Below are 20,951 nucleotides of genomic sequence, written 5' to 3'. Positions count from 1 at the left end.
AACACTGTCATTTGAGCTGTTAACAATCCAGCAATTACGCAAGAAAAATTAGCCAATCCGTAATGCAAGCATATCATAACTCTCATGCCCATGATGCCTGACTGAACCTCATGCAGCAAACCACATAACCAAGCAAACACACTCAAAATCAAATTTAATAACTGTATGAAATCCACTAATTTAGTGACCGACTGAATTCCTTCCAAATGCTTGCAATTTAAGCACAGTAAATCCGATCATTCACATTGCAACTACTCATCCCAAGAGTAACAACAGATGTTAGTGGTAGCTACAGAAAGTGATTGTATAAAATTAATGAAAAACACACCCCTACTCCATTTAATAGCACACAACAAATCCTATGACTCAAATACTTTCAAATACAACTGCAATTTCAGTTCCACAAAACTATCATGCCACTCTCCTGTAATGTTCCTACAACATCATCTATGCCAATTACGCAGTTCATTGATGATCCTTGGGCACCAATGCGTAAAGGCGGTCTACAACTATCTGCACTGCCAACATTTCAAAGCTGCTTTCACAATCCACTTACATCATTCACACAGTGAGTCATCTTTTCAGACACCTCTTGCATGTGTTTACACAACACCCTAGAATGAAATCCATGAAACAACAGCATACAACATAGTCACCACTAGAAGTACCAGTGCATATGGTCACACAAACAGTGAAACAGAATTTTATATTTTAGTAAGCCATCTAGTTATTCCTCTAACACAATGTCACCAACATATCAACTTCGCATCACATGCCTGCTTCACATTATAGTAATTACCACACTATAGCAATTACTTATTGTTTCTACCAGTAGTTACAGAATATAGGCAACAGATTTCATCAGTGACAACTGAATGTATGAAGGACTAGTATTCTTTATAAAGTATGCCATACTAGTCCTTCATACAGGTAAATCCATATTGCTGATATCTGTAAAGTAAATACCATACCCTCTCAGCTGCTACTATGTTATTAAGTGACGCATACCACAACTAAACTCCTGCAAGCTATAGAAATACAGAAATGTCACTCAAAACACAATCCCAAAATAAACCACTGATTGAGACTCTCACACCACACCCCCATAACTAATTCCTATGAAAATAAAAAAACTCAGTGATGAATACAAAAGGGTCACCTATAATAGCATAAAAGAACATTGTTATTTCAGCTGTCAATTATGCAGCAATAAAGCAAGAAAAATTAATACCTCCAAAATGCAAGTATCATACCTCTCATGCCAGTGATGGACATTAGCATATCATGTCTGACAACCTCATACAGCAAACCACATCACCAAGCAACCACGCTGAAATCAAATTTCTCACCACATGCAAGGCACCATTCCAGTACAATAAAACCACTGGTTTACCCAATGCTGTGATCAATTGCATCCTGAACATACATACATTCTAAATATTTGATACTTAAGCACACTGAATCTCATCATTCACAGTATGACTATTCATGCTAAGAGACAAGTAAACATTACAGTGTTTGCAAATGCCACTGATGATGCAGAACTAATTAAATGCATACCTGTACCCTGTCCAGTAACACACAACACTTACTGTAATTCAAATATTCTGATCATTCTCAAATACTGCTAAACATTTCAGTGCTATGACAGTATGATGCCACTCACCTGTGACCCTCTTACAAATTTCCTACCTCAATTATGCAGGCTGTCACTGACCTTTGGGCGTCAGTGTACTCTATAACTACTACAATTATCTGCACTGACAACATTATAACCTCAGAATAGAATCCAACTGGCTAAAATTACATCATTATGGTACATAGAGAGGCGGTACATACTACATCACTAGATTTTGCTAGCACACTCTTATCTAGCGTTGCTTGTAGCACCATCCATTGCATCAGGCAGTGAACTGCAGCAAGTATTCCTCTGTGTATTTTCCTTGTCAAGTGCATGATTCTATGCATTACTAAGGGCACAGCCATTGCCTGTATTGAAGTTGTTTTAACAAAATCTGGTTTTAACAGCTTCTCTGATCACAGATTCCCAATAGCTCAAAGTGTGAGCCAGTATTCTTGTTTGTTCAAGCAAGACCTTGTGCTTATTTTACAGACTGTCATCTGCCACTGCTCATTAATGCAAATGCCTATATTTGTGGTGATGTTGATCCTCGACAACAAATGGTAATCGTCAGTATAGAATGGCCCACGTAACTCTTGCCACACTCACAAGCAATGTCATAAATTCCCAGAACTCTCAGCCCAATGTTATCATTAATGGATTGCAACATTTCTTTAATATTCCTGGGTGGCCAGAAGACTGGTCCATTTCTGGCCTGTTCAGGACTATCTATATTGCTAGCAGTTGCACCATAGAATGCAATCCACACTATGTGTTGGTCCTCTTGGCTTGTTTGAATGAAGTTTTATCTTGGTTTTCCCCAACAGGGTTGATCTAATGTTAGAGACAAAACACCTGTTCCTTCAAAACACTGTTTTCAGTTGCTTAATCTTGGAACCGAGGTAGTCCATGTACAAAATAGTTCTCGCTCTGTGGACTAAGATGCTCAGTATAGCTATCTTCCGAGCTAGATGGTGAAAGCTATGCCCACTGAGATACAGTTCAATATACATTGGTTTTCTGTACACAGAGCGGCCCACTTGTGCATCTGATTGCTGTAAAACCAACACATCTAAGAAAGGCTACCTCCGGCGTCCTGTACCCTGCCAGCACATGACAATCAGTTTCAGTCCCTAACGAAGGTGATAGTAGGTATCATTCAAAGCTTGGAATTTTATCCGAAACTGATGCGGCAAGTGAACTGAGAAATTTATATTCAAGGACTCTCTCTACTGCACGAAACTTTGTAAATGCCAGCTACTCATTTCCTGATTTGATAACACTTGATATGTTCTGTCTTAACCAACCTGTATCTCTTCTCTTCTCCCTCCTACACTCACTTTTATATATCACTCTGCAACCTACCTACATTTCATTTCACCACATAACACTATAAGGGAAATAACATACATTATGCATGCACTAATGTTAGACAAAATCAAGTTACACGAAGTACATGTTGCATACACAGTAGTTAAAACCATATTTAAATACTAATATTTATTACTAAGCATCACAAAAATTTTAAATTTAGCCAAATACATTAATTCACCATGACACCCCTTCCAATAAATACATTACATAAAATATCATGGCAGCAAAAGCAACAGTCCTCTTTCCTCTAGACACACACATTCCTATTGCAACAGAACCCATCACTTCCAACTCCAAAAAATGGATACTGCCTAACGAAACACCATCACAGTACTCAGTACCTTATCAGAAAAACCATCACTTTGGTGTAATCAACACAAGCACCGTCAGTTTCCTCCTGCCACTTCACTGAAATAAATCACAACACAGCTGCATTTGATGAAGTGTCGTAACATGGATACAACTTATCTGCTTTATCTGTTACACCACATATTGCTATAAGACAATTCAACAAATTATATATACTGCTGGGTAAACATTCTCCTAATTAGGGAAACACAGTAAGGACTAAAGGAACTCTGACAGCTACTCCTCCTTAATATCATTCTGTTCAGTCCCATTCCGGTCATTTGAAACGCATACTATCATTTCGCTGCTGCTGTCCCAACTATTCTCCTCGAAATGTATGTCTTTTGGTACACACTGGAGTATTTTAAGTTGCTCCTGCTCCTTCCAACATGCATGCCGTAACATATCCTATTCGTTACAGCACCAATAGTTTTCTATGAAAATAAATGAATACAGAGTGACCCATACAGAAGGATCACACACAACAGCATAATAGAACATGGTCATTTCAGCTGTTAACAATTCAGCAATGAAATGAGAAAAATTAACCAATCCATAATTCTAGTGTATCATACCTCTCATGCCAGTGATGGACATTAGCATACACTGTTTGACTGAACCTTGTGCAGCAAGCCAAGTAATGAAGAAAGCATGCTAAAATCAAATTCCTGCCACACATACAAAGCATCCTTTCAGTGCAATAAAACCAGAATCTACACCAATGCTCTGAAGATTTCAATTCTGAACATAAATGTTTTCCATATGCTTGAAACTGAAGCAGTCAATCTACTCATTCACATGATGACTATTCATCCTATGTGGCACAAGATATATTACAGTGCTAGCTAAATCCACTGATGGCGCAGAACTAATGAAACACATATCTCTATACTCTGTTCAGTCACATACAACACTCAACTATTCTGAAATACTGCCAAATATTTCAATACTACAACAGTAGTATGCTGTCACTTACGGTTTCAATGAATTACTATAAATATTCTTTGTTAACGAACCTGCACTCTCCTCTTCACCCTCTGACACTCACTCCAATCCACTACTCTGCATCCCACTGGCCACCTCTACTTTGCAGCATGACACTACAAATGGTGTACCACACATTATACATGAAAAACCATTAGACAAAATCATGGAACACAATCTACGTATTATATTCACTGTAATTAAAACCATATGTAAATACCAGGGTGGACCAGGTAGAAGTGGCCTGGATGATTAGATATATCTTGAGGTATATTTTTGGTAGCATTAACTGAGGAGAAAATAACCTATACTTACTTCCAATACAATCGAGTATATGCCCATACAGCTGGAGAAACCTTGGAGAGCACTTACACAAACTTCAGGCCTGACAGATGTTTTAAGAGGTCATTCTGGTATTGGAAATAGCTGGCCATCCATGTCACTTGATCTGTCAGTGTGTGATACCTTTGCATGGCAACCCATCAAGTCTAAGGTGTATTGCAACAACCCTCATAGTCTTCAAGAACTGCAGCAGAATATTTCAAATGAGACTGCAGCCATTCCAACAGTCCAGCTTTGATTCGCCTTCAGCAACTTGCTGACCAGAACCCAAAATCGCATAAAAATTAATCGTGGTCACTTTACACATCTGTTATAGTCAAGTTAGTACTAAATTTCCATTCCCCTTGTGTGCTTCTTAGTGCCCTGGAATTCTGTTCTTTGCTCCACTTTTATTTGCTCCACCATCTACAAAATATTTACACCATCACATGAATATCAGCTTCAGCCCAATATATTGATTCTCCATGACACCTGTAGTGACCAACACATTAAGCATGGCTCCAACAGCAATTATCATCCTTCCTCTGCACACATATTTGTTCTGAAACAAACTCTGCCACTTCCAAAAAACAAAACTGGATACTACCTAATGAGAAACTATCAGTGTACCTTAATAGGAAAAGAATCTTTTTTCTTTAATCAACAGCAATCACAATCAATTTCCTTATGCCACTTCACTGAAAGAAATCACAACAGAGCTGGACTTGATGGAGTGTCATAACATGACTAGCGTTTCTGCTTCGTCTGCAACATTTTGTGTCACTATCAGGATGAAATTACATGCAATTCAACAAATTATATTATCTCTCTGGGAACATATTCTCCAAGTCACACGACAACATAAAACTAACGAAACTCACTGGCAACTATTCATCCTCCTTCACCTGCATCTGCTCAATCCCCTTCCTGTCATTTCAAATTCATACTACCATTTTGCTGCCTCTGTTCCAATTATTCTCCTCTAAATATATGTTTTTTGGTGACTTATCGAATATTTGCAGTTGCTCCTGGTCCTTACAATGTGTACATCATAACACAGCCTTCCATCACAACCACAACTGTTTCCTCTGAAAATAAATGCTTACATGTATAAAAGGGTCATACACAACTGCATAAAAGAACACTGCTATTTCAGCTGTTAACAATTCAAAAATAATGTAAAAAAATTAACCAATCCATAAAGCAAGTGTATCGTACCTCCCACACCAGTCATGGACATCAGTATAGCATGTCAGACTGAACCTCATACAGCAAATCACCTAACCATGAAAGCATGCTCAAATCATGCAATGAGCCCACGATGTGGTACATCATCTTTTCCTCTCCATCATGCAAAGAAATACAGACAAAGATTCCAATAGTACACTGTGCCAAACTGCTCCTATATTAATTACATTCTCATATGCACAAACAGATACACATTTGTAACCCAGCTACACAGCATTATTAAACTAAGCATACCTCCAAAGAACCACATATAACAGGCAGAAACAGTACCAAAATGCTTGAATTAATATTTATTAATCTTTGCACACTGCTCAAAATAACTAGTGCTCCCACAATTAACCTCAACAAAGCTTTACTTCACACACAGCCAAATACAATGAGCGTTTGCTTGAAAAAAGAATATTACACACTCATTTATGATTTGTATTCAATGGATCACAACAAATATTCTGTGTTAGCCTATCTGCATCTCTCTTCTTCTCCCTCCAACACTCACATCAGTCTTTCACTCTGCGACCTATAAGATACTTATATTTCACAGCACACCACTATGGAGTAACGTGCATCATGCATGCATTTAATATTATAGGTGAAGTCATGAACAATGGTGATGAGTTTAGGCTTGTTTTGCGCATTTACGTCACGCATTCTCCAACAACCAATGAGCATTCAGTAGTGTTTTCAGCACTCTGCTGTGTATGTCTTAACAAGTGCAAGCATTAAACATGATCATAGTGAGTTACTCAGTGAATTTTTATTCTATTTGTAGTGAATTGTCATGGCTAATCGTGGTGGTAAGTGACAAATTCTGCCCAAGCAACTGAACGACAGCATTTGCAGAGTACACACTTTTTTCAATTGCAGCGCACATTTATGCGCTTACCACAACTATTGGCTGGAACTGGCAACGGTGAAATCTCTGTCCACATCTCAAGCTGTATGAACTGGCATCATTCGTGGATTGGACTACAGATAAAATACACTCACTGTACTTAAAACCATAAGGAAATACAAAGTATTTTCAACTAAACATAATATAAATTTCAACCAACCGAATATATTAATTCTCCATGACACCTATTTCAACCAATACCTTACACACATCATCATGGCTCCAACAGCAATAGTCCTCTTTCCTCTGCACATTTGTCCTGAAACAAACCCTCCTCATACCACTTGACAAACAAATCACAACAGAGCTGCACTTGATGGAGTGTCATAACATTACTAACTTTTCTGCTACATCTGCCATATCTCGTATCACTATAAGTCACAAATTACATGCAATTCAATGCAATGAATTATACATACAACACGGGAAAACATTCTCCTAGTCACGAGACACACGTAGCAAAACAATGGAACTCAACAGCTACTCACTCTCACTCACTCAATAACTACTCACTCCCCTTCTGGTCATTTCAAACACCTACTATCATTTTTCTGCTGCTGTTCCAACAACTTTCCTCTGACTGCATGATTTTTGGTAACTTCTCATACATTTGCAGTTGCTCCTGCTCCTTCCAACATGTATGTCGCAAAATAGCAATCCATTACACTCACAACTAATTCCTAAGGAAATATAAAAACTGTGACGAATGCAAATGGTCACCTATAATAGCACAAAAGAACATTGTTATTACAGCTGTTATAATTCAGCAATAAAGCAAGAAAAATTAATACACCCATAATGCAAGTGTATCATACCTCTCATGCCAGCGAAGGACATTAGCATAGCATGTCTGACAACCTCATACAGCAAACCACATCACCAAGCAACCACACTGAAATCAAATTTGTCACCACATGCAAGGCACTGTTTCAGTACAATAAAACCAGTGGTTTACCAAATGCTCTTATAAACTGCATCCTGAACACACATCCATTCCAAATACTTTATACTTAAGCACAGTGAATCTCGTCATTCACATTATGACTATTCATGCTAAGAGACACAAGCAAACATTACAGTGTTTACAAATGCCACTGATGGTGCAGAACTAATGAAACACATACCTGTACTCTGTTCAGTAACACACAACACTCAACTATTCTATAAGACTGCCAAAATTTTTAATACTACAACAGTGTGCTGTCACTTACAATATTTCTACTAGTCCACGGAACAGGTATGTTAACAAACCTGCATCTCTCCTTTTCTCCCTCTGACACTCACTCCAATACCTTACTCTGCACCCTGCACACTGCCTCTACTTCACAACGTGACACCATGAATGGAGTTACACGCATTATAAATGAACTACTATAAGACAAAATCAAGTAACACAATCTATGTATTAACACTCACTGCAATTCAAACCATAGGTAAATACAGGGTGGAGCAAATAAGAATGGCCTGGACATGTTTCAACATAAATTTGTGGGCTCATTAAATGAGGAGGAAATGACCTATACTTCTTCGAACAGCAGGTAGTAAGTGCCCATACAGCTGGGAGAATCTTTGAGCACATTTACACAAACTCCACACCTGACAGAGTTTATTGAAGGTCTGTCTTTGCGGACCTAGATGGCCATCCATGTCACCTGATCGTTCAGTGTGCGATAACTTTGTGCAACGTGTCATCAAGTCTAAGGTGTATCGCAACAAACCTCGTAGTCTTCAAGAACTGTAGCAGAACATTTTCGATGAGACTGCAGCCAGTCAGGTTCGCAATAAATTTCCTTTCCTATGGAGTGATTCTTAGTACCCTGAAATTATGTTCTTCAGGCCATTTTTATTACTGCACCATGTACAAAATATTTACATCATCACATAAATGTCAACTTCAGTCAAACATATTAGTATTCCACGGACACCTGTTGCAACCGACACATTACACAAAACAACAAGGCTCCAACAGCAATTGTCTGTTTTCCTCTGCACACACATTTATCCTGAAACAAACTCCGCCACTTCCAACCACAAAAACTGGATAATGCCTAATGAAAAACTATCAGTATACATGACCAAAGATTGAATCATTTTGCTTTAATTAACAGCACTCTCAATCTACTTCCTCATTCTACTTCACTAAAATCATCTCTTTTGCAAATAAATGAATACAGATTGACCCATACAAAAGGGCTATATACAACTGCATAAAAGAATACTGTAATTTCAGCTGTTACCAATTCAGAAATAATTTAAGAAAAATTAACCAATCCATAATGCAAGTGTGTTGTATCTCTAACACCAGTGATGGACATTAGCACAGCATGTCTGACTGAACCTCTTACAGCAAACCACATAACCAAGCAAGCATGCTCAAATCAAATTTATGCCACCACACGGAAGGCACAGTTCATTAACAAGAAGCTTAACCAATGCTGTGACCAACAGAATCCTGAACGTACATCCTTTCCAAACACTTCAAACTTAAGCACCGTGACTCATCATTCACATTATGACTATTTATCCTAAGAGGTGTAAAAAATATTAAAGTGTTAGCAAAAGCCATTAATGGAACAGAATTAATGAAACACTTGCCTCTATTCTGTCCTGTAAAACACAACAGCTGTTGTAAGTCTAACAAATACTCTCACATACAGCCAAACATTTCAATGGTACAACAGTATGGTATGTACCACTGATGTGTCACACTCCTCCAATACTTGTCCCACAATTACACAGTATGTAACTGATCGTTGGGCACCAATGCCTAAAGGCAGTCTACCACAACAACTATCCACACTGCCAGTATTTCAAAACTGCATATTCAAATACCCTACATCTTCCCCAAAATGAGCTAACTTTCCCAACACCTCATGCATACCCAATAATTAATCCATAAGCCAGCTGACTTCCCTCTGCTGATGAACATGTATGTATATATGTCTATTCCTGCTAACCTAACCTAACCTAAAACAAAGATGATGTGACTTGCCAAACGGAAGTGCTGGCAGGTCGATAGACACACAAACAAACACAAGTGTATACCTGTCCTTTTTTCCCCCCTAAGGTAAGTCTTTCCGCACACACACACACACACACACACACACACACACACACACACACACACACACACATAAATGTCTGCTTGTATCTGTGTATGTGCGGATGGATATGTGTGTGTGCGCTCGCGCGCAAGTGTATACCTGTCCTTTTTTCCCCCCTAAGGTAAGTCTTTCGCCTCCCAGGATTGGAATGACTCCTTACCCTCTCCCTTAAAACCCACATCCTTTCGTCTTTCCCTCTCCTTCCCTCTTTCCTGATGAGGCAACAGTTTGTTGCGAAAGCTTGAATTTTGTGTGTATGTTTGTGTGTCTGTCGACCTGCCAGCACTTTCGTTTGGTAAGTCACATCATCTTTGTTTTAGAGAGAGAGAGAGGGGGGGGGGGGGGGGGGCGGGGGGCTGTTTGCACAGAGACCAGCTCAGTGGACTACAGTCTATGAAACAACAGCACAAAACTACAAGTATCAATGCATCTGGTCAAACTATCTGCAAAACATAATTATATCTTTTATGACATTATCCAGTTATTCTGAAAACGCGAAGTTATCAACACACCCACGTAACATCACACACGTGCTTCACACTATAGCAATTACTACTGTTTCTACCAGTGCTTACAAAATGAAGGAACAGCAGTTAGTACCATATAACACCAATGACAACCTGATGATCATTTTTGTAAGATTATTTATGCTTTAGATAATGCTTCATCCTAGTTGCCATGACTAGCACCTGCTGATATATTCCCATTTGCTTTGATCTCTTCTAACTCTTGGACAACAGGTCTTCAGTAATTATGTCATCATTCACGGCCACTATGTGGGTATATATTCGTGAAACAATCGTCAAATGGTGCCACATATAACACGCATTTCATATTACATTGAAAACCACTAGATTCCCTCAAAGCACCCATTCCACAAAAATGACTATTGTTAAGTATGCCACATTTGCCCAAGACACAGTTAAATCCACATCACTGCAACAATGTACTCACTAAAACATTTCTGACCATTCCCTCTCAGCTGCTGCTATGTTGTTAGTACCTAACATGCACCAAAATGACTGCACTTGCAGGTTATACAGATACAGAAAGGCCACTCCAAACACAATCCAAGATAAAATGACAAGCTTTCATGCTGTAGCTACAGTCTCATTAGATGATACTATTCCAGTTGACACTAACAACAATTTCATGCACTAAAATCACCTGCCATTTTCCTTCACTTTTTTCCTTTCCTCCATCCTGAGAACAAGCTACTGACTCCAAAAGCTTCCATGCATAAAACCTTGTTTTGTATAGGTGTTCTCCTGCTTACACTTTGTGAACATATTTTTAATCTATCCAATTACCTTGTATAGTAGCACCTAATAAAGTTATGTCAAGTTTAAGCCTTAATGGTACTTATGTCCAACACATTCTTATTTTACTACACTGACGTTAACACCGTAAAAGCAATGCCATCTCTTACTATGGACCTTTATGAATTATTCAGCAAATCACTCATGCAATATTCATGCATTGAACCATAATGTGATACATCATAATTTCCTCTCCATCGTGCAAAGAGGTGCATACATAGCTCCCGTGATTGCTCAGTGCCAAACTGTTCCTATGTTGCCAGAATGAGATTTTCATTCTACAGCAGAGTGTGTGCTGATATGAAACTTCCTGAAATTAAAACTGCGTGCTGGACCGAGACGCGAACTCGGGACCTAGATAAAGTCCTGAGCTCAAGTCTCGGACCAGCACACAGTTTTAATCTGCCAGGAAGTTTCAAATTTTCCCATGTTAATCACATTCTCATATGCACAAACGGCCTGACACTTCTAAACTGACTGCTCAACATTAATAAAGTGACAGGTTGAAACAGCATAACTGCAAAGCCCACATAGAACAGGCAGAAATTGTACCAAAACCGTTTAATTAATCTTACTTCAACATTGTAACACTGCTCAAGGAACTAGTGCTGCTGCTATGAACCTCAACAAAGCATTCTTTTACACATAGCCAAACACAATGTCAGCCTTCTTCAGTAAAATTACACTCCATGTCTAGTATATACAAACTCTACATGCTTACAACCATTTCTGCAAACATTCGTAATTTGTGTTCAATGGATTACTAGGAATATTCTGTCTTAACCAACCTGCACTACTACTCTTCTCCACTCACTCCAAGCCAACACTCTTCAACCAACAGGCTACCTGTATTAAGCATGACACTATGAATGAAAGTAATATACCTTATGCATGCACTAATGTTAGACTAAATGAAGTTACATGATCTGGATGTTATGCCCACTGCAATCAAAACCATAGGTAAATACAAAATATTTACTACTAAACATGACATACACTCCTGGAAATGGAAAAAAGAACACATTGACACCGGTGTGTCAAACCCACCATACTTGCTCCGGACACTGCGAGAGGGCTGTACAAGCAATGACCACACGCACGGCACAGCGGACACCCCAGGAACCGCGGTGTTGGCTGTCAAATGGCGCTAGCTGCGCAGCATTTGTGCACCGCCGCCGTCAGTGTCAGCCAGTTTGCCGTGGCATACGGAGCTCCTTCGCAGTCTTTAACACTGGTAGCATGCCGCGACAGCGTGGACGTGAACCGTATGTGCAGTTGACGGACTTTGAGCAAGAGCGTATAGTGGGCATGCGGGAGGCCGGGTGGACGTACCGCCGAATTGCTCAACACGTGGGGCGTGATGTCTCCACAGTACATCGATGTTGTCACCAGTGGTCGGCGGAAGGTGCACGTGCCCGTCGACCTGGGACCGGACCGCAGCGACGCACGGATGCACGCCAAGACCGTAGGATCCTACGCAGTGCCGTAGGGGACCGCACCGCCACTTCCCAGCAAATTAGGGACACTGTTGCTCCTGGGGTATCGGCGAGGACCATTCGCAACCGTCTCCATGAAGCTGGGCTACGGTCCCGCACACCGATAGGCCGTCTTCCGCTCACGCCCCAACATCGTGCAGCCCGCCTCCAGTGGTATCGCGACAGGCGTGAATGGAGGGACGAATGGAGACATGTTGTCTTCAGCGATGAGAGTCGCTTCTGCCTTGGTGCCAATGATGGTCGTATGCGTGTTTGGCGCCGTGCAGGTGAGCGCCACAATCAGGACTGCATACGACCGAGGCACACCGGGCCAACACCCGGCATCATGGTGTGGGGAGCGATCTCCTACACTGGCCGTACACCACTGGTGATCGTCGAGGGGACACTGAATAGTGCACGGTACATCCAAACAGTCATCAAACCCATCGTTCTACCATTCCTAGACCGGCAAGGGAACTTGCTGTTCCAACTGGACAATGCACGTCCGCATGTATCCCGTGCCACCCAACGTGCTCTAGAAGGTGTAAGTCAACTACCCTGGCCAGCAAGATCTCCGGATCTGTCCCCCATTGAGCATGTTTGGGACTGGATGAAGCGTCGTCTCACGCGGTCTGCACGTCCAGCACGAACACTGGTCCAACTGAGGCGCCAGGTGGAAATGGCATGGCAAGCCGTTCCACAGGACTACATCCAGCATCTCTACGATCGTCTCCATGGGAGAATAGCAGCCTGCATTGCTGCGAAAGGTGGATATACAATGTACTAGTGCCGACATTGTGCATGCTCTGTTGCCTGTGTCTATGTGCCTGTGGTTCTGTCAGTGTGATCATGTGATGTATCTGACCCCAGGAATGTGTCAATAAAGTTTCCCCTTCCTGGGACAATGAATTCACGGTGTTCTTATTTCAATTTCCAGGAGTGTACATTTCAACTTCACCAAATACATTTATTCTCCACGACACCTGTTGTAGCCAATACATTACATAGAACATAATGACACCAACAGCGATAGTACAAATTCTCGACATCTCAGATGAGACAACAGGAAATTAACCAAACTCTGACAGCCCCTCATCCTCCTCCTATCATATCCCTCCCTATCTTTTCAAACTCACACTATCATTTAACTGCAGCTGTTACAACTATTATTTTCTAAATGTACATTTTTTGATAAATTCTCAAATATTTGCAGTTGTTCCTGCTCCTTACAAGATGTACATCATAATATAGCCTTAAATTTTAACTACAACCATTGCCTCTGAAAATAAACGAATACGAAGTGACCCCATACATAAGGGTCATATATAATAGCATAAATGAACACTTATATTAGCTGAAAATAATTCACAATAACACAACAAAAATTAAGATATCCACAATGCAAGTGCGTCATACCTCTGACACTGATTAACATTAGCACAGAATGCCTGAGAAAACCTCAAACAACAACCCGCGTAACCATGCAAGCATGCTCATATCAAATGTATGCCAACACATGAAAGGCACTACGCCAGTGCAATAAACCCAGAGGCTTAAATAATGTTGTGATAACTGAGTCCTGAACATATATCCTTTCCAAAAGCTGTAAACTGAAGCACACACAATGTCAGCATTCACATTATGACTAATCATCCTAAAATGCACAAGAAATATTACAGTGTTATGTAAAGTCACTGATGGTGCAAAACTAATGCAACACATACCTCTACCCTGTTCAATAACACACAACATCTGTAACTCAAAGAAATACTCTAAAACACAGCCATACATTTCAATGCTACATCAGCAGAAGAATGCCACTGAACTGTGAACTCCTTACAAAATATCCTACCTCAGTTAGAAAGTACGTATTTGATCTTTGGGCATCACTGCCTAAAGGCAGTCTGCAACTATTGAAACTATTCACATCTCCAACATTTCAAAACTACTTTCTACAAATCACCCCCATCTTTCATGCAGTGAGATGTCTTTTCCCATATGTCTTGCATCCTCAATTACACAATCAGTAGGTCAACTGATTGCCCTCTGCAGACCAATGTGTGTGTGTCTTAAACATGCCCACTTCTGTTGGAATAGAGAGAGAGAGAGAGAGAGAGAGAGAGAGAGAGAGAGAGAGAGAGAGGTGTCTCTCCACAGATACCAACACACTAGACTACAATCCACAAAACAACAGCATACAATGCAGTCACTGCTACAAGTACCAATACATCTGGTCAAATGTATAGTGAAACGGAATTCTATCTTCTAGCCCATCATCCATTTTTTCCTTCAATGCAAAGTCACCAACACACCAAGGTAGCATTAGACTTCTCCTTTACACTATAGAATTACCACATTAAAGCAATTACTTCCTGTTTCTACCTTTACAAATACAGTGTAGACAGCAGTTACTAATTTATTCCACCAATGACAACCTGATGACATTTTTCCTTACATCAATAATGCTACCTATGCCTTGTCCTAGCTCATTAGACAAGCACCTGCTGATATATTCACATTTGCTTATGTCAGTTCTAACATTTTGGAAACAAGCACTCGATAATTACATCACTGCATGTCAGCTACATGGGTACAAATTTGTTGAACAGCTGCTGAATGCTGCCACATGCAACATTCGTCTCACATTACATTAAAAACTATTACATTCCGCAAAAATGACCACTTATAAAACATGGCACTCTTGCCCTTCATACAGATAAATCCACTTTGATGGTATCTGTAAAGCAAGTAACAATATTAGAGAAGGAAAGCTGCTACTCACCACATAGCGGAGATGCTGAGTAGAAACTTTACTTCTCTAATATTGTTACTTTCATCCTGGATTTTACATTATAAAGCAAGTAACATACTCATTAAAACGATTCAGAGCATTCCCTCTCTGCTGCTGCAATGTTATTTGTACATGACACATATCAAAAAGACTACACATTTGCAAGCTATATTTATAGAAAAAGGACACACTAAACACAATCCCAAGACAAACCAATGAACGAGACTCTCATTGTAGCTACAAATTGATTATATGATACTGTTATGTTTCACAACAGCAAGGGCATTTGACAATGTTAGATCAAGTTTAGGCCTTAGTGATACACACCCCCCAACACATTATTCTTACATACGGGACTAATCATCCAAAAGCAATGCCATCTCTTAGAATGTATCTCAACAAAATATATGAGGAATCACCCATGCAATATTCATGCATCGAGCCCTTAATGTGGTACATTATCTTTACTTTTACATCATGCAAAAAGTTGTAGGTATAGCTCAAACACCCTGCGCCAGACTGTTCCTGTGTTAATCACATTCTGAAATTCACAGACAGCTCGATATTTCTTACCCAACTAAACAACATTACTAAATTAACACAGGCTGAAACAACATAACTGCAAGAAATCACATGAAACAGGCAGGAATGGTACCAAAATGCTCAAGGTAATATTAATTCGTCTGTGTACACTGCTCAAGCAAGTGCTGCCACAATTAAGCTGAACAAAGTGTTGCATTACTCATATTCAAACACAATAAATATCTGCTTTTTAAACAATATTACACTCTGTCCCAGCTATGTACATCTCTTACATGCTTACTAACATTTGTGCAAACATTGTAAACATAACATCACATGATTCGCATTCAATGGATCACTAGAAATATTCTTTCTCCTACACGCACTCTAATTCCTTACTCTGCAACCTACGGGCTACCTCTACTTCACACCATGACACTATGAATGGAGTAATATACATTATACATGATCTACCATAGACAAAAATCAAGTAACACACTCTACATATTACACTCACTGTAATTAAAACCAAAAGTCAATACAGAGCGGAGCAAATAAAAGTGGCCATGATGATAGGATACGATTCAACGTATATTTGTGGCACCATTAACTGTGAAGAAAATTACCTATACTTTCTTCCAACAGGATGGAGTGTATGCCCATACAGCCCAACAAACCTTGGAGCACTATTACACAAACTTCATGCCTGACATATACATTATCAGAGGTCAGTCTAGTCGCGGAACTGGCCACCCATGTCACCTGATCTGTCAGTTTGCAATAACTTGGTGTAGCGAGCCATGAAGTTTAATGTGTATCACACCACCCCTCATAGTCTTCGACAACTGCAGCAGAATATTTTGGATGAGACTGAAGCCATTCCAGCAGGCCAGCTTTGATCTGCCTTCAGTAACTTTCTGTCCAGTACCCAAAAATGCAGAAAGTTGAATGGTTGTCACTTTGAACATCTGCTATAGTCAAGTTAGTACTGGATTTCTATTCCTGTGCTCCGATTCTTTGTACCCTGGAACACTCTTCTTCAGGCTACTTTTATTTCCTCCATCTTGTACAAATAATTTACATTATCACATAAATATCAATTTCAGGCAAATATATTAATTCTTCATTAAACCTGATGCAACCGAGGCATTACATACAATATTATGGCTGCCAACAGCAATAGTCCTCTTTACTTCGCATACACATTTCTGCAGAAACAAACACTGCCACTTGCAAACACAAAAAACTGGATACTGCCTAATGAAAAACGATTACTACATCCTAGCACACAATGAGATGTTTTGCTTTAATCAACAGCAATCACAATCAATTTCCTCATGCCAGTCCACTGAAACAAATCACAACAGAGCGGCATCTGATGGAGTGTCATAACATGAATAACTTTTCTGCTTCCTCTGCATCATCCAGTGCCACTGTAAGTATGAAATTACATGCAGTTCAACAAATTATACACAGAACCTGGTTACAAGTTCTCAGTATCACAGATGACACACTATGAAACTAATCAAACTCTGACAGCTTCACACCCTCCTCCAATCGCATCCTGCTCAATACCCTTCCCATCATTTGAAACTCTTCAACATTTTGCTACAGCTGTTCCAACTATTCTCTTCTAAATCATCTCAAATCTCTTGATATTTTCAGTATAAGAGCCTGAAAACGGTTCTGTGTGAAATGAAAGAACCTTACAACTGTACCGGTATTTTCAATCTCTTCTAGATGTATGTCTGTTGACAACTACTCTAATATTTGCAGTTACTCCTGCTCCTAACAGTAAGTACCACAAAACCTATCCTTCCATTACAACCACAGTTATTTCCTCTAAAAATAAATGAGTACAGTGTGACCCATACTAAAGGGTTATACACAAATCCATAAAAGAACACTGCTATTTCAGCTGCTAACAATTCAGGAATAATGCAAGAAAAATTAACCATATTTTAAGTGCATCATACCTATCATGCCACTGATGTATATTAGCAAAGCATAGCATGTCTGCCTGAACATACAGCAAACCATGTAACCAAGCAAGCATGCTCGTATCAAATTTATGGTACCACATGGAAGACACCTTTTCGGGCAGTAAGACCAGAGGCTTAAGTGATACTCTGAGCAACTAAATCTTGAACATACATTCTTGCCAAATGCTTGAAACTTAAGCACAGTGAATCACATCATTTACATTACGACTATTCTTTCTAAGAGGCTCAAGAAATATTATAATGTTAGCTAAATCCACTAATGGTTCAGAACAAATGGAACACATACCTCTACTCCATTCAACAACACACAACTCCTTCTGCAACTCAAACAAATACTCTCAAATGCAACCAAATATTTCAATGCTACATCAGTACGATGCCACTCACCTGTGATCATTCTACAGTATTTCCTACCTCAATTAAACAGTATGTCACTCATTTTTGGGTATCAATGCCAAAAGGCAGTCTACAACAACTAACTACTTCATCAAAATTTTAAAACAACTACATGTGGACCACCCACATCCTTCACACAGCAAGCCATCTTTTCCAATACAACTTGCATCTTCAATAATTACTCAATCAATAATTCAACTATGTGCCCTCTGCTAATGATTATGTATCTGTCTCAATAAACATGCTCATTTCCGTTGGATGTCAGTGAGACAGAGAAAGAGAGGTGTTTGCACAAAGACCAATCCCACTATAATGCAAGCCATGAAACAACAGCATACAAAATATCACAACTACAAGTACTAGTGTCTCTGGTCACACAAACAGCAAAATGGAATTATATCTTTTAGCACATCATCTAGTTATTCCTTAAATGCAAAGTAACCAATGCAAAGTCATCAACTTAGTATCACATGCCTGCTTGACACAATAGTTATCACCACACTATAGCAATTACTTAAATGTTTTTACCAGTACTTGAAGAATGAAGACACAGCAGTTACTAGTTCATTCCACGTATGACTACCTTAAGACTTTTTCCTTACATCAATAATGATTCAGATAATGCTCTGTCCTAGCTGATATGATTAGCACCTGCTGATATATTCACATTGGCTTAGGTTGGTTTTAGAAATTGGGAAAGAAGACTTCAGTAATTACACCAATCACTTCCATGTCAATTAGGTAGGTAGAAAATTGTGAAATGATCGTCAAATGGTACCACATACGACATTCATCTCAGATCACATTACAAGACAGTAGTTTCACTCATCTGCATGAATGAATCTTTATAAAAGTATGCCACATGTGCCCTTCACACACACTGCTATCTGTAATGCAAATACTCTACTCATAAAAATAATTTTGACCAATGGCACTCAGCTGCTATGTTGTTAGTACCTGACATATATTGAACCAACTGAACACTTTGAAGTTGCATGTATACAGAAAGGCCACTCACAGTACAATCCCAACAAAAACTATTGACCAAGTCCCTCATGCTGTAGCTATAACCCAGTTACATGGTACTACTACACTTCAGAACACCAATTCGTCAACATTAAAAACATTTTCATCCAATGTAATGACATATTTTTGATATTAGCATTTGACAATGTTACATCACATTCAGGCCTTACTGAAATATACATCCAACAGATTCTTCTTACATCAACACACCTTGCAAAGGTAAAGTCGTCTCTGGACATTAACGAACTACTTGACAAACAACCCACACAATATTTGTGCACTGAGCCCTTGTTGTCGATCATCATCTTTTCCTCTTCATCATGCAAAAAGATGCAGACATAGCTCCCAATAGTATTCTGTGCCAAACTGTTCCTATGTTAATTACAATCCCACATGCACAAACAGCTTGACTTTTCTAACTCACTTGCATAACATTACTAAAGTAACACAGTACTAAAACCTTATCTGCAAAGAACCACACGTATAGGCTGAAATGGTACCAAAAGATCTTAAATTAACATTAATTCATTCATGTACACAGCTCAAACAACTAGTACTGCCACAATTAATGTGAACAAAGCACTGCTTTACACATAGGCCAACACAACAAATGTATGTTCCTTTAACAAAATTACACTACTATACTAGTGAGTATATACAAACTCTACTTGCTCACTAACATTTCTGCAAGTGCTGCAACCTCCCTGTTCTGTGATTTGATTCAATTAATAATTAGAAGTGTTCTATGTTAACCAACCAGTATCTCTTCTACCTCCAACACTCACCTGCATCCAAATCTACAAGGTATCTTTATTTCACAGCAGGACACTGACTGGAAATAATATACTCTTATATTATACATGCAGTAATTTGAGACAAAATCAAGTTACACGACAATATGTTACACTCACTGTAAATCAAACCACAGGTGAAAACAAAAACACTTACTACTAAACATCACATAATTTTCAACAATATGTATTAATTTTCGGTGGCATCTGTTCCAAAAAATGCATTACATAAAACATCATGGCTCCAACACCTACAGACACCTTTCCTCTGCACATACATTTTTCCTGAAACGAACTCTGCCACCTCCAACCACAAAAACTGGATGCTGCTTTATGAAAAACCATCACAATAACTTAGCAGAGAAAGAATAATTTTGCATTAATCAACAGTAACCACAATAAATTTCCCCATGCCACTTCCCTGAAACAAATCATAAAAGAGCTCATTTGACAGAGTGTCGTAACATGACGTAACTTTTCTGCTTCATCTGCAACATTTTTTAACACTACAAGGCAGAGATCACATTCAATGCAGTAAGTTATATATACCATGCGGGTAAACATTCTTCTATTCATGGAAGACACAACAGCAAACTAGCCAAATTCTTTGACAGCTTCTCATCCTCATTCAGCAGCATCCTGGCAGTCCACTTCCATTCACTTCAAACACAAAATACCATTTTTGCCACTTACCCAATGTTCACTTAAATGGATTGGCAACTCCTCACACACTGAA

At 39.3% G+C, this 20,951-nt stretch overlaps 1 long non-coding RNA gene across 5 annotated transcripts in view; it reads right to left on the bottom strand.

Moving 5' to 3' along the window:
- Positions 1-20,951, bottom strand: part of LOC126100758 (uncharacterized) — a 41,653-nt gene that overhangs the window by 9,777 nt on the left and 10,925 nt on the right. Inside the window, exons 1-2 of one of the 5 annotated variants that reach the window (XR_007522208.1) lie at positions 6,949-6,963; positions 6,780-6,862 (exon numbers count right to left, since the gene is read on the bottom strand). The exons of 2 other annotated variants lie outside the window; for them this stretch is intronic. This is a non-coding gene — a long non-coding RNA (uncharacterized LOC126100758). Of the gene's footprint in view, positions 1-4,359; positions 5,422-5,529; positions 5,737-5,866; positions 5,882-6,779; positions 6,863-6,948; positions 6,964-20,951 lie in introns of those variants that run through there. 2 more of the 5 variants (XR_007522210.1, XR_007522206.1) reach the window with 2 other exon arrangements.

The sequence above is a fragment of the Schistocerca cancellata genome, chromosome 9 (assembly GCF_023864275.1).
Source record: "Schistocerca cancellata isolate TAMUIC-IGC-003103 chromosome 9, iqSchCanc2.1, whole genome shotgun sequence".
Taxonomy (NCBI): domain Eukaryota; kingdom Metazoa; phylum Arthropoda; class Insecta; order Orthoptera; family Acrididae; genus Schistocerca; species Schistocerca cancellata.
The sequence above is the reverse complement of the archived record's forward strand: the minus strand, read 5'-3'. Positions and strand labels throughout refer to the sequence as shown.